At 44.9% G+C, this 15,975-nt stretch overlaps 1 protein-coding gene across 1 annotated transcript in view; it reads left to right on the top strand.

Moving 5' to 3' along the window:
- LOC124719732 overlaps window positions 1-15,975 on the top strand; it is a 467,864-nt gene that overhangs the window by 108,425 nt on the left and 343,464 nt on the right. The gene's annotated exons all lie outside the window — the stretch shown is intronic.

Genomic DNA, 15,975 nt, shown 5'->3' with positions numbered 1-15,975 from the left:
TTCCCAGCAAATTAGGGACACTGTTGCTCCTGGGGTATCGGCGAGGACCATTCGCAACCGTCTCCATGAAGCTGGGCTACGGTCCCGCACACCGTTAGGCCGTCTTCCGCTCACGCCCCAACATCGTGCAGCCCGCCTCCAGTGGTGTCGCGACAGGCGTGAATAGAGGGACGAATGGAGACGTGTCGTCTTCAGCGATGAGAGTCGCTTCTGCCTTGGTGCCAATGATGGTCGTATGCGTGTTTGGCGCCGTGCAGGTGAGCGCCACAATCAGGACTGCATACGACCGAGGCACACAGGGCCAACACCCGGCATCATGGTGTGGGGAGCGATCTCCTACACTGGCCGTACACCACTGGTGATCGTCGAGGGGACACTGAATAGTGCACGGTACATCCAAACCGTCATCGAACCCATCGTTCTACCATTCCTAGACCGGCAAGGGAACTTGCTGTTCCAACAGGACAATGCACGTCCGCATGTATCCCGTGCCACCCAACGTGCTCTAGAAGGTGTAAGTCAACTACCCTGGCCAGCAAGATCTCCGGATCTGTCCCCCATTGAGCATGTTTGGGACTAGATGAAGCGTCGTCTCACGCGGTCTGCACGTCCAGCACGAACGCTGGTCCAGCTGAGGCGCCAGGTGGAAATGGCATGGCAAGCCGTTCCACAGGACTACATCCAGCATCTCTACGATCGTCTCCATGGGAGAATAGCAGCCTGCATTGCTGCAAAAGGTGGATATACACTGTACTAGTGCCGACATTGTGCATGCTCTGTTGCCTGTGTCTATGTTCCTGTGGTTCGGTCAGTGTGATCATGTGATGTATCTGACCCCAGGAATGTGTCAATAAAGTTTCCCCTTCCTGGGACAATGAATTCACGGTGTTCTTATTTCAATTTCGAGGAGTGTATTTTGTACTGCGCGCCCCCCCTTCGAATGACTCAAGTGTCTTGTAGGCGTAGAAGCACAATATCTGAGTAAGGTAGTCACGTAGGTGCAGCATTTCGTGCTTCGAAAAGCATTTGCATCTCTGACGTACCAATGCTTATTAACGAGTGTACGATAACTTTTTTCTTCCTGATTCTTGTGAGGTAGGGATGTGAAAACGACCGATTAACACCGACGCCGGTTTTTAGTCCTGAATAACCGGTATTTTTCGGTATTTATATGCTGTCTAACAGGTGTTTATTTTTTACTCATAACCGAGTGAAATAACCGAGCATCAGTGCCAATTTTTCTCTTTTTTAGTAATTTTTTTAAAGGGAGTAATTTTTATTCCTAAAGCTTGGAATGGTTTGAAATATTTCGCTGTTGTTGAAAATGGGGAAAGTGATCAGTGCTATTTTAATAGCAATGGCGATAGAAACGAGCAACAAACACGTAGTATAAGAACAATGTCCCCCTTTTCCGTGTCGTGGCTTAAGGTACGGGTGTATGTACAGGGAGCAAGACTTGTTATACGGTAGTTTTTTACTGTCGCTTACATCCATTGTATTGCTGAATGCTACCGACCCTAGTCTGGAAATATTTTTGACGTAGCAATGAAGTATAATACTTCAAAATACCTCAAGATTTCTTGAAATAATAGTGTCTTGGTTGCAAATTGTTTTATCTGTTTATTGGCTATGACACATTTCGCCCTTGTGGGGCTTCTTCAGAATAACGTTGTGAGGTACAGGTACTTTTAAAATGGGGGATGAGGGAACTATGAGGCGAACTGCCACAACTGACAACAACTGTGAACTTCCGTAAGAAGTAACTATAGTGCGCATCATTTACGACGGCGGCTGAGGTTAGGTTCGTTCTGCGCATCTGACGTCACAAAACACAGTCAGCCAATGAGCAGAGAACGACGTTGCCAGAGCCCGACTGCAGTGCAGAGCACGGACGAGTGTCTTCAGTTTTAGAAACGTTCAGTCATAAATAAAGTAACTGAACAAAAGCAGTGTCTTGATAGCAGACTTTCTTTTATAGAAAGTTTGGAAAAAGCATTCTTTATACCAATTGCTTCATATTCTATTAATTAATTAAACCAAACAAGCAATAAGCCTCCTAATTCAGGCGATAGCAAGGAAAGGTGTTTGTATCATTCTCACGAACCGCTTTTTCGCAATAAACAACAGCAGTAAATGTTTATTTCCTATTGTACTTTGATGAAACGTGAGTAATTCATAATCATACCAACAGTGTTTGTCGGTATTTTGTGTGATATTTTAGAGTCCTTTGCTAATACTGTTGAATGACAAGCTGCGTTAGCGTAATGGTTAAGATGTTTGGTTGTGAAAGATTGTGGGTTCAAACCTAGTTGGGTGCTTAATATTTTCTTTATCTAAGAACATACCGTGTCTCAGTTAATGAATTTTATTCGTTTGAATGTAATTTTTTGAAATTTCTAGTGCTTTGTCTCTTCATTATAATCATAATAAGTTTTCGGTTTTTCTAATTTTGTCCTCCAATATTTCTTTTCACAGCAATTAAAAAACAACGAAAAGTCACACATACAATATTCATGTTAACTGTTTTGTTTGTTATCTTCTCTTCCACAGTTGCTGTTTTACTATTCATCTTGAGATATATTTCTTTGTGACAGTATTAAAAGTATTATTTAGAGCAGAATTTCGGCTCGTACGTTGCCGAGCTACTTGACTGTCTGACGCAATTCTTTGCTTCGCTGCTTTGGCAACATCATCATATTCAATGTTTTCGTCAACTAATCTATGTTTCGGCAAGTATTTGCTGTCCGTTGTGACAAACACAAATTGTTGGCGCACTACGCCTCACTGACAACATATTTTAGTTTCTATGTTTTATTACGTCCACAATTCAGTTTTGTGTACTTCGCCAACTTCGTTTTAGTCAGAACTTTTTAGAAAAAAGCGAGATGACTCTGGTATAAATAAAACTTTTATTACAGTCGCGAAAGACGGAATATTTCTCAGTATTACATACGACACCTGTCTGGTACTTAAATTAGATGAGATATTGTTATACAGTAAATTTTATATGAAATTTAGGTATCTTGTCCACATTTCATTCTCAACATTGTCGCAACTGAAATCTACCATACAGAAAGTATACGCTATGGATTTTTTTTTACCTCTGCAAACTCTTCAAAATTTCGTGCAATGGTTTACTACATCTAATGCTGCACAATAACTGCGTTGAACATCGAAACGAAATTAAGTCGTCTACGGGGGGAAGGTATCAGTCAAGAAGCTGTGTAAAAATCAAATTTTTTGGTCAAATAGTTTTTGTGAAATCGAATGATAAGTGTGTCAAAGCAGTCGGAACACCATGTGTCTGCACAGGCGAGCAGTGCAGTGATGACAAAATCGCGCACAGCGCGGAATGCGGGGAGCACGTCTCTGTAGCAGCGAAAGGGTTAATGCGGCCGTGGTGACTTTACTTCATAAACTACGCGCTCCCCCCTAAACGTAAGTTTGCGAACTATACTATACAGGGCTATTACAAATGATTGAAGCGATTTCATAAATTCACTGTAGCTCCATTCATTGACATATGGTCACGACACACTACAGATGCGTAGAAAAACTCATAAAGTTTTGTTCGGCTTAAGCCGCACTTCAGGTTTTTCCCGCCAGAGCGCTCGAGAGCGCAGTGAGACAAAATGGCGACAGGAGCCGAGAAAGCGTATGTCGTGCTTGAAATGCACTCGCATCAGTCAGTCATAACACTGCAACGACACTTCAGGACGAAGTTCAACAAAGATCCACCAACTGCTATCTCCATTCGGCGTTGGTATGCGCAGTTTAAAGCTTCTGGATGCCTCTGTAAGGGGAAATCAACGGGTCGGCCTGCAGTGAGCGAAGAAACGGTTGAACGCGTGCGGGCAAGTTTCACGCGTAGCCCGCGGAAGTCGACGAATAAAGCAAGCAGGGAGCTAAACGTACCACAGCCGACGGTTTGGAAAATCTTACGGGAAAGGCTAAAGCAGAAGCCTTACCGTTTACAATTGCTACAAGCCCTGACACCCGATGACAAAGTCATACGCTTTGAATTTTCGGCGCGGTTGCAACAGCTCATGGAAGAGGATGCGTTCAGTGCGAAACTTGTTTTCAGTGATGAAGGAACATTTTTTCTTAATGGTGAAGTGAACAGACACAATGTGCGAATCTGGGCGGTAGAGAATCCTCACGCATTCGTGCAGCAAATTCGCAATTCACCAAAAGTTAACGTGTTTTGTGCAATCTCACGGTTTAAAGTTTACGGCCCCTTTTTCTTCTGCGAAAAAAACGTTACAGGACACGTGTATCTGGACATGCTGGAAAATTGGCTCGTGCTACAACTGGAGACCGACAGAGCCGACTTCATCTTTCAACAGGATGGTGCTCCACCGCACTTCCATCATGATGTTTGGCATTTCTTAAACAGGAGATTGGAGAACTGATGGATCGGTCGTGGTGGAGATCATGATCAGCAATTCATGTCATGGCCTCCGCGCTCTCCCGACTTAACTCCATGCGATTTCTTTCTATGGGGTTATGTGAAAGATTCAGTGTTTAAACCTCCTCTACCAAGAAACGTGCCAGAACTGCGAGCTCGCATCAACGATGCTTTCCAACTCATTGATGGGGACATGCTGCGCCGAGTGTGGGAGGAACTTGATTATCGGCTTGATGTCTGCCGAATCACTAAAGGGGCACATATCGAACATTTGTGAATGACTAAAAAAACTTTTTGAGTTTTTGTATGTGTGTGCAAAGAATTGTGAAAATATCTCAAATAATAAAGTTCTTGTAGAGCTGTGAAATCGCTTCAATGATTTGTAATAACCCTGTACTATGGCGCGTACAACTGGCAACGCAGCAATCTCCCGCGTCTGGGCGGGCATGCGCGAGCCGCCAAGATAAAAGAATTGAACTATAGTGAGCCAACATCCGTCCAGCGTAAGGCATAAACATAAAAATTATAAGCAAACATCGTCCTTTCGTCGTTAGGTAAATAAAAGCATAAGGGATCTGAAAACGGGAATAAAATGACAGTGTATAACAACAAGAGGTACTATTGCAGCCCGCATCTCGTGGTCGTGCGGTAGCGTTCTCGCTTCCCACGCCCGGGTTCCCGGGTTCGATTCCCGGCGGGGTCAGGGATTTTCTCTGCCTCGTGACGGCTGGGTGTTGTGTGCTGTGCTTAGGTTAGTTAGGTTTAAGTAGTTCTAAGTTCTAGGGGACTGATGACCATAGATGTTAAGTCCCATAGTGCTCAGAGCCATTTGCACCATTTTACTATTGCAAACAAAGAACAACGTTTTAAAAGAGCTTACATAATACGGGGCCAACCGCGTTCCGACTTATACAGCATTGAGCGTTACGTACAGCGGACGAAATCTAAATACACTGAAGCGCCAAAGAAACTGGTACAGGCATGTCTATTCGAATACAGAGATATCGAGATTGGAAATTTGTGGTAAGCACTGTGGGACCAAACTACAGAGGTCAACGGTCCCTAGGCTTACCCACTACTTAATCTAACTTAAACTAGCTTACGGTAAGGACAACACACACACCCATGCCCGACGGAGGACTCGAACCCCTGACGGGGGGAACCGGGCGAACCGTGACGAGACGACCTAGGCCGCACGGCTACCCCCCGCGGCTACAGAGATTTGTAAACAGGTAGAATACGGCGCTTCGGTTGGGAACGACTACACCCCTGGAAATGGTAAAAAGAACACATTGACACCGGTGTGTCAGACCCACCATACTTGCTCCGGACACTGCGAGAGGGCTGTACAAGCAATGATCACACGCACGGCACAGCGGACACACCAGGAACCGCGGTGTTGGCCGTCGAATGGCGCTAGCTGCGCAGCATTTGTGCACCGCCGCCGTCAGTGTCAGCCAGTTTGCCGTGGCATACGGAGCTCCATCGCAGTCTAACACTAGTAGCATGCCGCGACAGCGTGGACGTGAACCGTATGTGCAGCTGACGGACTTTGAGCGAGGGCGTATAGTGGGCATGCGGGAGGCCGGGTGGACGTACCGCCGAATTGCTCAACACGTGGGGCGTGAGGTCTCCACAGTACATCGATGTTGTCGCCAGTGGTCGGCGGAAGGTGCACGTGCCCGTCGACCTGGGACCGGACCGCAGCGACGCACGGATGCACGCCAAGACCGTAGGATCCTACGCAGTGCCGTAGGGGACCGCACCGCCACTTCCCAGCAAATTAGGGACACTGTTGCTCCTGCGGTATCGGCGAGGACCATTCGCAACCGTCTCCATGAAGCTGGGCTACGGTCCCGCACACCGTTAGGCCGTCTTCCGTTCACGCCCCAACATCGTGCAGCCCGCCTCCAGTGGTGTCGCGACAGGCGTGAATGGAGGGACGAATGGAGACGTGTCGTCTTCAGCGATGAGAGTCGCTTCTGCCTTGGTGCCAATGATGGTCGTATGCGTGTTTGTCGCCGTGCAGGTGAGCGCCACAATCAGGACTGCATACGACCGAGGCACACGGTGCCAACACCCGGCATCATGGTGTGGGGAGCGATCTCCTACACTGGCCGTACACCACTGGTGATCGTCGAGGGGACACTGAATAGTGCACGGTACATCCAAACCGTCATCGAACCCATCGTTCTACCATTCCTAGACCGGCAAGGGAACTTGCTGTTCCAACAGGACAATGCACGTCCGCATGTATCCCGTGCCACCCAACGTGCTCTAGAAGGTGTAAGTCAACTACCCTGGCCAGCAAGATCTCCGGATCTGTCCCCCATTGAGCATGTTTTGGACTGGATGAAGCGTCGTCTCACGCGGTCTGCACGTCCAGCACGAACGCTGGTCCAACTGAGGCGCCAGGTGGAAATGGCATGGCAAGCCGTTCCACAGGACTACATCCAGCATCTCTACGATCGTCTCCATGGGAGAATAGCAGCCTGCATTGCTGCGAAAGGTGGATATACACTGTACTAGTGCCGACATTGTGCATGCTCTGTTGCCTGTGTCTATGTGCCTGTGGTTCTGTCAGTGTGATCATGTGATGTATCTGACCCCAGGAATGTGTCAATAAAGTTTCCCCTTCCTGGGACAATGAATTCACGGTGTTCTTATTTCAATTTCCAGGAGTGTATATAAGACAACAAGAGTCTGGCGCAATTCTTAGATCGGCTACTGCTGCTACAATGGCGGGTTATCAAGTGTTAAGTGAGTTTCAACGTTGTGTTACAGCAAGCGCACGAGCGATGGGACACAGCATCCCCGAGGTAGCGGTGAAGTGGCGATTTTCCCGTACGACCATTTCACGAGTGTACCGTGAATATCAGGAATCCGGTAAAACATCAAATGGTTCGAATGGCTCAGAGCACTATGGGACTTAACTTCTGAGGTCACCAGTCCCCTTAGAACTACTTAAACCTAACTAACCTAAGGACATCACACACATCCATGCCCGAGGCAGGAATCGAACCTGCGTCCATAGCGGTCACGCTGTTCCAGACTGTAACGCCTAGAACCGCTCGGCCACTCCGGCCGGCAAACATCAAATCTCCTACATCGCTGCGGCCAGAAAAGTACTTGTATCCCGCAAGAACGGGACCAACGACGACTGAAGAGACTCGGTCAACGTGACAGAAGTGCAACTCTTCCGCAAATTGCTGCAGATTTCAATTCTGGGCCGTCAACAAGTCTCAACGTGCGAACCATTCAACGAAATATCATCGATACGGCATTCGCAGCCCAAACCCCACTCGTGTACCGTTCACCTCGCCTTGGCCCGTCAGCACCGACATTGGACTGTTGATGGCTGGAAACATGTTGCCTGGTCGGACGAGTCTACTTTCAAGCCGGCCGGTGTGGTCGTGCGGTTCTATGCGCTTGTCTGGAACAGTGCGACTGCCTCGGGCATGGATGTGTGTGATGTTCTTAGGTTAGTTAGGTTTAAGTAGTTCTAAGTTCTAGGGGGCTGATGACCTCAGATGTTAAGTCCCATAGTGCTGAGCGCCATTTGGACCATCTCGTTTCAAATTGTGTCGAGTGGATGGGCGTGTACGGGTATGGAGACAACCTCATGAATCCGTGAACCCTGCATGTCAGCAGGGGTCTACTGAAACTGGTGGAGGCGCTGTAATGGTGTGGGGCGTGTGCAGTTGGAGTGATATGGGACCCCTGATACGTCAAGATACGACTCTGGCAGGTGACACGTACGTAAGCATCCTGTCTGATCACCTGCATCCATTCTTGTCCATTGTCCATTCCGACGGGCTTGGGCAATTCCAGCAGGACAATACGACACCCCACACGTCCAGAATTGCCGCAGAGTGACTCCAGGAACACTCTTCTGAGTTTAAACACTTCCGCTGCCCACCAAACTCTCCAGGCATGAACATTATTGAGCACATCTGGGATACCCTGCAACGTGCTCTTCTCCACTCCCTCGTACTCTTGCGGATTTATGGGCAGCCCTGCAAAATTCAGGGTGTCAGTTCCCTCCAGCGCTACTTACTTCACCCATTAGTCGCGGCCATGCAACGTCGTGTTGTGCCACTTCTGCGTGCTCCCGTCGGTCGCTGTGGCCGAGCGGTTCTAGGCGCTTCAGTCCGGAACCGCGCTGCTGCTACGGTCGCAGGTTCGAATCCTGCCTCGGGCATGGATGTATGTGATGTCCTTAGGTTAGTTAGGTTTAAGTAGTTCTAAGTTCCAGGGGACTGATGACCACAGATGTTAAGTCCCATAGTGCTTAGAGCCATTTGCGTGCTCGCGGGGGCCCTAGACGATATTAGCCATGTGTACCGGTTTCCTCGGCTCTTCAGTGTATAATGCAGTCGAGACCACAACATATATCAGACCTCCAAGCCGGCGGCACGAACGTAGAGTCGAAGAGACAAGATTATACAACCATAGTAACAGACATTAGAGTAGATGGCGTTGGTTAAACAACGTACTTACGAAAAGCAGCTGGGCAGCTAATTTACATATGCGAAAGCAAAGAAATTAGGCAGACAATAAAATTATTAAAATTAGCGCGGGTATAGTGATACAATAAGTGGGGGTAAAATGACTTCCGTAAAGCATGAAATTGTCAAAACCTGCCTGACAATAAAGCTTAAAATGAGAGTGGAACATTAAGTCAGAACATAAAAAACCAGTTAGAAGAAAAAGCAAAGAATAAAGTAGCGTTAACATCCACGATAAAGAACTATTGATGGCTTAGTGTAGTGGGTGACAACCGCCTTACCGCAATGTTAACATTGGTTCCCGTCAGATCGCCGAAGATAAGCACTATCGGGCTGGGCTAGCACGTGGATGGGTGACCATCCGGTCTGCCGAGCGCTGTTGGCAAGCGGGGTGCACTCAGCCCTTGTGAGCCAAACTGAGGAGCTACTTGATAGAGAAGTAGCGGCTCCGGTCTCGTAAACTGACATACGGCCGGGAGAGCGGTGTGCTGACCACATGCTCCTCCATATCCACATCCACAGACACGTTTGGGCTAAGGTTGACATGGCGGCCGGTCGGTACTGTTGGGCCTTCATGGCCTGTTCGAGCGGAGTTTCTTTAAGTGTAGTGGGTATCGTAATACAACTGGTTTCTGCCTACCAATTGATCATTCAGTAATCTACCTTTTTGGGCCACAGAGTGCTTGAGAACATCCATTTCCTCTAAAAGATTTAGCCTTTTCCCTTTGCGGGCACATGGAGTCCATTTAAGTTCTTCAACGTAGGGAACCGGTGGCCACTAGATTTTAGGCTGCAAAAGCTGAATGCTGTTTAATCTGTCCTTTTCTTGATCAGTAAATAAATGTTCACTAAATCTTGGTCAAAATTTCCTGTCAGTCCCGGTTTCTGGTCCCGTATGCTTTTATTTCCCTAATGACGATAGGACGATATTTCCTCGTACTTTTTTGTCTTGATACCTTACTCCGGCATTAAAGGACCGATATTGACTCACCACATTACTTCTTACGTAAGTTCACAGTTGTTGTCACTTGTAGAGACAGCTACACATCCTGGAACTTTGCCTCACAATACCTCCAGCCCCCATTTCTAAAGTACCTACGCCTCAAAATGTTATTTGACACCCCTAAGTTAATCTGAAGATGCCCCCCTAGGGCGAAACGCCTCGTAGCCAATTAATAGATAAAATAGTTTGCAACTAAGACTGTCTATACAAGGGATCCAGCACGGAATGGAACCAGTTTTACTTGTATGGTATGTTGTTGTTCTTGTGGTCTTCATTCCTAAGATTGGTTTGATGCAGCTCTCCATGCTACTCTATCCTGAGCAAGCTTCTTCATCTCCCAGTACTTACTGCAAACGACATCCTTCTGAATCTGCTTAGTGTATTAATCTCTTGGTCTCCCTCTACGACTTTTACCCTCCACGCTGCCCCCTAATGCTAAATTTGTGATCCCCTGATGCCTCAGAACATGTCCTACCTACCGGTCCCTTCTTGTCAAGTTGTGCCACAAACTCCTCTTGTCCCCAATTCTATTCAATACCTCCTCATTAGTTACGTGATCTACCCATCTATTCTTCAGCATTCTTCTGTAGCACCACATTTCGAAAGCTTCTATTCTCTTCTTGTCCAAACTATTTATCGTCCATGTTTCACTTCCATACATGGCTACACTGCATACAAATACTTTCAGAAACGCCTTCCTGACGATTAAATCTATACTCGATGTTAACAAATTTCTCTTCTTCAGAAACGTTTTCCTTGTCATTGCCAGTCTACATTTTATATCCTCTCTACTTCGACCATCATCAGTTATTTTACTCCCTAAATAGCAATTTAGCAATTACTAATTTAAGTGTCTCATTTCCCAATCTAATCCCCTCAGCATCACCCGATTTAATTTGACTACATTCCATTATCCTCGTTTTGCTGTTGTTGATGTTGATCTTATATTCTCCTTTCAAGACACTGTCCATTCCATTCAACTGATATTCCAAGTCCTTTGCTGTCTCTGACAGAATTACAATGACATCGGTGAACCTCAAAGTTTTTATTTCTTCTCCATGGATTTTAATACCTACTCCGAACTTTTCTTTTCTTTCCTTTACTGCGTGCTCAATATACAGATTGGACAACATCGGGGAGAGGCTACAACCCTGTCTCACTCCCTTCTCAACCACTGCTTCCCTTTCATGTCCCTCGACTCTTATAACTGCCATCTGGATTCTGTACGAATTGTAAATAGCCTTTCGCTCCCTGTATTTTACCCCAGCCACCTTCAGAATTTGAAAGAGAGTATTCCAGTCAACATTGTCAAATGCTAGAAACGTAGGTTTGCCTTCCCTTAATCTTTCTTCTAAGACAAGTCGAAGGGTCAGTATTACCTCACGTGTTCCAACATTTCTACGGAATCCAAACTGACCTTCCCCGAGGTCGGCTTCTACCAGTTTTTTCCATTTGTCTGTAAAGAATTCGCGTTAGCATTTTGCAGCTGTAACTTATTAAAGTGATTGTTCGGTAATTTTCACATCTGTCGACACCTGCTTTCTTTGGGATTGGAATAATTATATTCTTCTTGAAGTCTGAGGGTATTTCGGCTGTCTCATACATCTTGCTCACAAGATGGTAGAGTTTTGTCAGGACTGGCTCTCCCAAGGCTGTCAGTAGTTCTAATGGAATGTTGTCTACTCCAAGGGCCTTGTTTCGGCTCAGGTCTTTGAGTGTTCTGTCAAATTCTTCACGCAGTATCGTATCTCCCATTTCATCTTCATCTACATGCTCTTCCATTTCCATAATATTGTCCTCAAGTACATCGCCCTTGTATAGACGCTCTATATGCTCCTTCCACCTTTCTGCTTTCCCTTCTTTGGTTAGTAATAAATTAAAAATCTAACAACAGTTCGTGCATAGTGTACAGTAACAATGGGAAGCATCTGCTCTGCTGCCTTTGTCTAGATAGTATGCCTTTTTCTGCTTGTAGTCCTTGAAAACGGACAAATTAACACGAAATAACTCTTCAGCCTCAGTTTTCACCCTTTGGTACTGACTGTTCGTAATGCCTGAATAGTGGCATGACCCCCGATACAACATGATTTTTGAGCAGAGTTTCAAAAAACTGGAATTAACAGGAGAATACTGGTGATTTTTTGTAGTATTCAACCATATTTCAATTTTTGAGAAAAGCAGCCAACGGTGACTGGACTAAGTTTCCTTTTATTTGCGTACTTAGCTGTGGTTCTATGTGTCTTGAAACTGAATCAAAATATTTCATTGTTTGTCCGATTTCTACATTTGTTCCTCTCCTCTGCCAATCTTTTCATCTCAGAGTAACATTTGCAAACTAATTCCTCAATTATTCGCTGGCTGTATTCCTAATCTCTGTCGTCCTCTACAGTTTTTAGCCTCTACAACTCCCACTGGTTCAAAAACGGTTCAAATGGCTCTGAACACTATGGGACTTAACATCTGAGGTCATCAGTCCCCGAGACTTAGAACTAATTAAGCCTAACTAACCTAAGGACATCACACACAGGGCTGAAGCGCCTAGAACCGCTCGGCCACAGCGGCCGGCGGGCTCCCACTAGTAAGTACCTGGGATGTTATTCTCTGATGTCTCAACACACACGCTGTCTTTCTGTCACTTTTTCTTCTCAATGTTTTCCGTATGTTCGTGCTACCGTACTGTTACCGCTTCTTGTCAGTGTTTTCCGTATGTTCCTTTCCTCCTCAATTCCGCGGAAAAGCTTTTCATTTCTTATCTTATCGTGCACCTAATTTCAACATCTTTCTGTACCACCGTATCGCAAACACTCCGATTTTCTACTTTCCTGGTTTTCCGCACAGTTCGTAATTCACTATTGTACAACGCTGATTTTCAAACGCGTCAGAAATTTCTTCCTTAAATTACGGCTGATTTTTGATACTACTAGACATTTTTAGCAGAAAAGCCCTCTTCATCTCTGTTCTCCGTCTCCTCCTTGCTTCGTCTGTCATTTGTAATTTTGCTTCCAAGGCACGAGAATTCCTTAACTTCGTCTACTTGGTGGTCTACCATTTTGAGGTTCAGTTTATCCCTCATTTCACTTCTGCTGCATCTCATTACTTTCGTATTTCTTCGAGTTATTCTCAGTCCTTATTCTCTACTCATTCACAGAACCTGCAATTTTTCCCACTTTTACGACAGCAAAGTTATTAGCGAATCTTATCATTGATACCTTTTCTCCCATAATTTTTAACCGATTCCTGCACTTTTATTTCCGTCATACGTTCTATCTGTTCCATTAATCTAGTTCTTGATATATTCTCCAGATAGCATAATAACGCTCAAGAGCAGAATGAACGAGGAGTTTGTTAGCGACTCTCCTTATGGTTGAATTATACTCCTGTAAAAGTATTTCCATAACTCTGCGTTCCACACTGCTAGATTTTTACATTTATTTCCCTTAAATCGGTCTGGACAGGTACTACAAGATTCCAGGCTAATTGCGACAATGACACTTGCTTCTTAGCGATCAACAGTTGGCACGCAGTCAAAAACTGGCTAAAACCTTGGACGTGTTTGTTAGAACCTTTTAACAATATAAGGAATAGTTTTGTGAGAATGTTATATAATTTACATTGAGGCCTATACTTTGGTGCAAAAGCAACCATATTTTGGAACAGGTCACTTCTTAGCAATAGCAGAAGAGCATCTGTTTTTCAGATGTCTATGATTAGCAGAGTAATACGAGAAAAAAATCCTAAGTAAAGCTCCATTTTTTGTTATGATTTAATGGGAGTAGTTGTGTATTTAACTGTATCGAGAAAAATTCTACTTTTGTGTTGAAATATACACTACTGGCCATTAAAATTACTACACCAAGAAGAAATGCAGATGATAAACGGGAATTCATTGGACAAAATATTATACTAGAACTGACATCTGATTACATTTTCACGCAATTTGGGTGCATAGATCCTGAGAAATCAGTACCCAGAACAACCACCTGTGGCAGTAATAACGGCCTCGATACGCCTGGGCATTGAGTCAAACAGAGCTCGAATGGCTTGTACAGGTACAGCTGCCCGTGCAGCTTCAACACGATACCACAGTTCATCAAGAGTAGTGACTGGCGTATTGTGACGAGCCAGTTGCTCGGCCACCATTGACCAGACGTTTTCAATTGGTGAGAGATCTGGAGAATGTGCTGGCCAGGGCAGCAGTCGAACATTTTCTGTATCCAGAAAGGCCCGTACAGGACCTGCAACTTGCGGTCGTGCATTATCCTACTGAAATGTAGGGTTTCGCAGGGATCGAATGAAGGGTAGAGTCACGGGTCGAAACACTTCTGAAATGTAACGTCCACTGTCCAAAGTGCCGTCAGTACGAACAAGAGGTTACCGAGACGTGTAACCAATGGCACCCCATACCATCACACCGGGTGATACGACAGTATGGGGATGACGAATACACGCTTCCAATGTGCGTTCACCGCGATGTCGCCAAACACGGACGCAAGCATCATGACGCTGTAAACAGAACGTGGATTCATCCGAAAAAATGACGTTTTGCCATTCGTGCACCCAGGTTCGTCGTAGAGTACACCATCGCAGACGCTCCTGTCTGTGATGCAGCGTCAAGGGTAACCGCAGCCACGGTCTCCGAGCTGATAGTCCGTGCTGCTGCAGACGTCGTCGAACTGTTCGTGCAGATTGTTGTTGTCTTGCAAACGTCCCCATCTGTTGACTCATGGATCGAGACGTGGCTGCACGATCCGTTACAACCATGCGGATAAGATGCCTGTCATCTCGACTGCTAGTGATACGAGGCCGTCGGGATCAGCATGGCGTTCCGTATTACCCTCTTGAACCCACCGATTCCACATTCTGCTAAGAGTCATTGGATCTCGACCAACGCGAGCAGCAATGTTGCGATACGATAAACCGCAATGGCGATAGGCTACAATCATCAAACTCGCAAACGTGATGGTACGCATTTCTCCTCCTTACACTATGCGTCGCAACAACGTTTCACCAGGCAACGCCGGTCAACTTTTGTTTGTGTATGAGAAATCGGTTGGAAACTTTCCTCATGTCAGCAAGTTGTAGGTGTCGCCACCGGCGCCAAATTTGTGTGAATTCTCTGAAAAGCTAATCATTTGCAAGTCACAGCATCTTCTTCCCGTTGGTTAAATTTCGCGTCTGTAGCACGTCATCTTCGTGGTGTAGCAATTTCAATGTCCAGCAGTGTATATCATCGATTTCCATTAGCTGAAAGATTTTTTTTCTTATAATTTCCTGAAATGAAAGTATCACTTAATATATTATCTTTCTTTGGCATTGTGTGTGTATAACATAATTGTTTCAGGATGTAACTCCTAAGAAAGAAATTAAACACTTTGTGACTCCCGTAGGCAACAAACGATTCCACTGTATCTCATCCAGTAGATTCAATACAACTTCAATGAAGATAATTTTAATAGTCCGAGATGGATTATTTTGATCGAAGTTCTTGATTTAATGTTTCATTTTCAAAGAAAATTAAATTATACCTTATTCAACACTCTTTTCTGTCTTCACAATCCCTATTTTACTATTACTCAACATCAAGTTTCAATAATTATCATTTATTTTTGTTCATTGACTTCTAGAATATGGTATGACACCTTTAATTTCATTATTAAACTTCATTTCTGAAGCATATAATGGCTTGAAAAATGTCAGTACATCTATTTTAACAAAACAGTCACGTTTTGTGTGTGTATTTGGGTTTTGACCCCACTGTCTGCGATGGTCAAATCGAACAATACAAATTTATCTGTCCATTTTTAAAACTAACGTTATTTTTCAATGATTACTATAAATTTACATAAAATAAATTCTGCAAATTTCTGAAACACATATCATCACTTTCATAATGAGTAGTTTCAGAAACAATATAACTATATGTACACATTTTGGCCAGATTTTCTGGTTCCAGAGCTACTATGCAATGGTGTAATAAAAAAATATTCTTTTTCGCACGTATGGCCTCATTTGATCAGACTTGATTATATCCATATTTATCTGCCAGTATTTACACT

Source organism: Schistocerca piceifrons, chromosome 11 (genome assembly GCF_021461385.2).
Source record: "Schistocerca piceifrons isolate TAMUIC-IGC-003096 chromosome 11, iqSchPice1.1, whole genome shotgun sequence".
In the NCBI taxonomy this organism is placed as follows: domain Eukaryota; kingdom Metazoa; phylum Arthropoda; class Insecta; order Orthoptera; family Acrididae; genus Schistocerca; species Schistocerca piceifrons.
The sequence above is the reverse complement of the archived record's forward strand: the minus strand, read 5'-3'. Positions and strand labels throughout refer to the sequence as shown.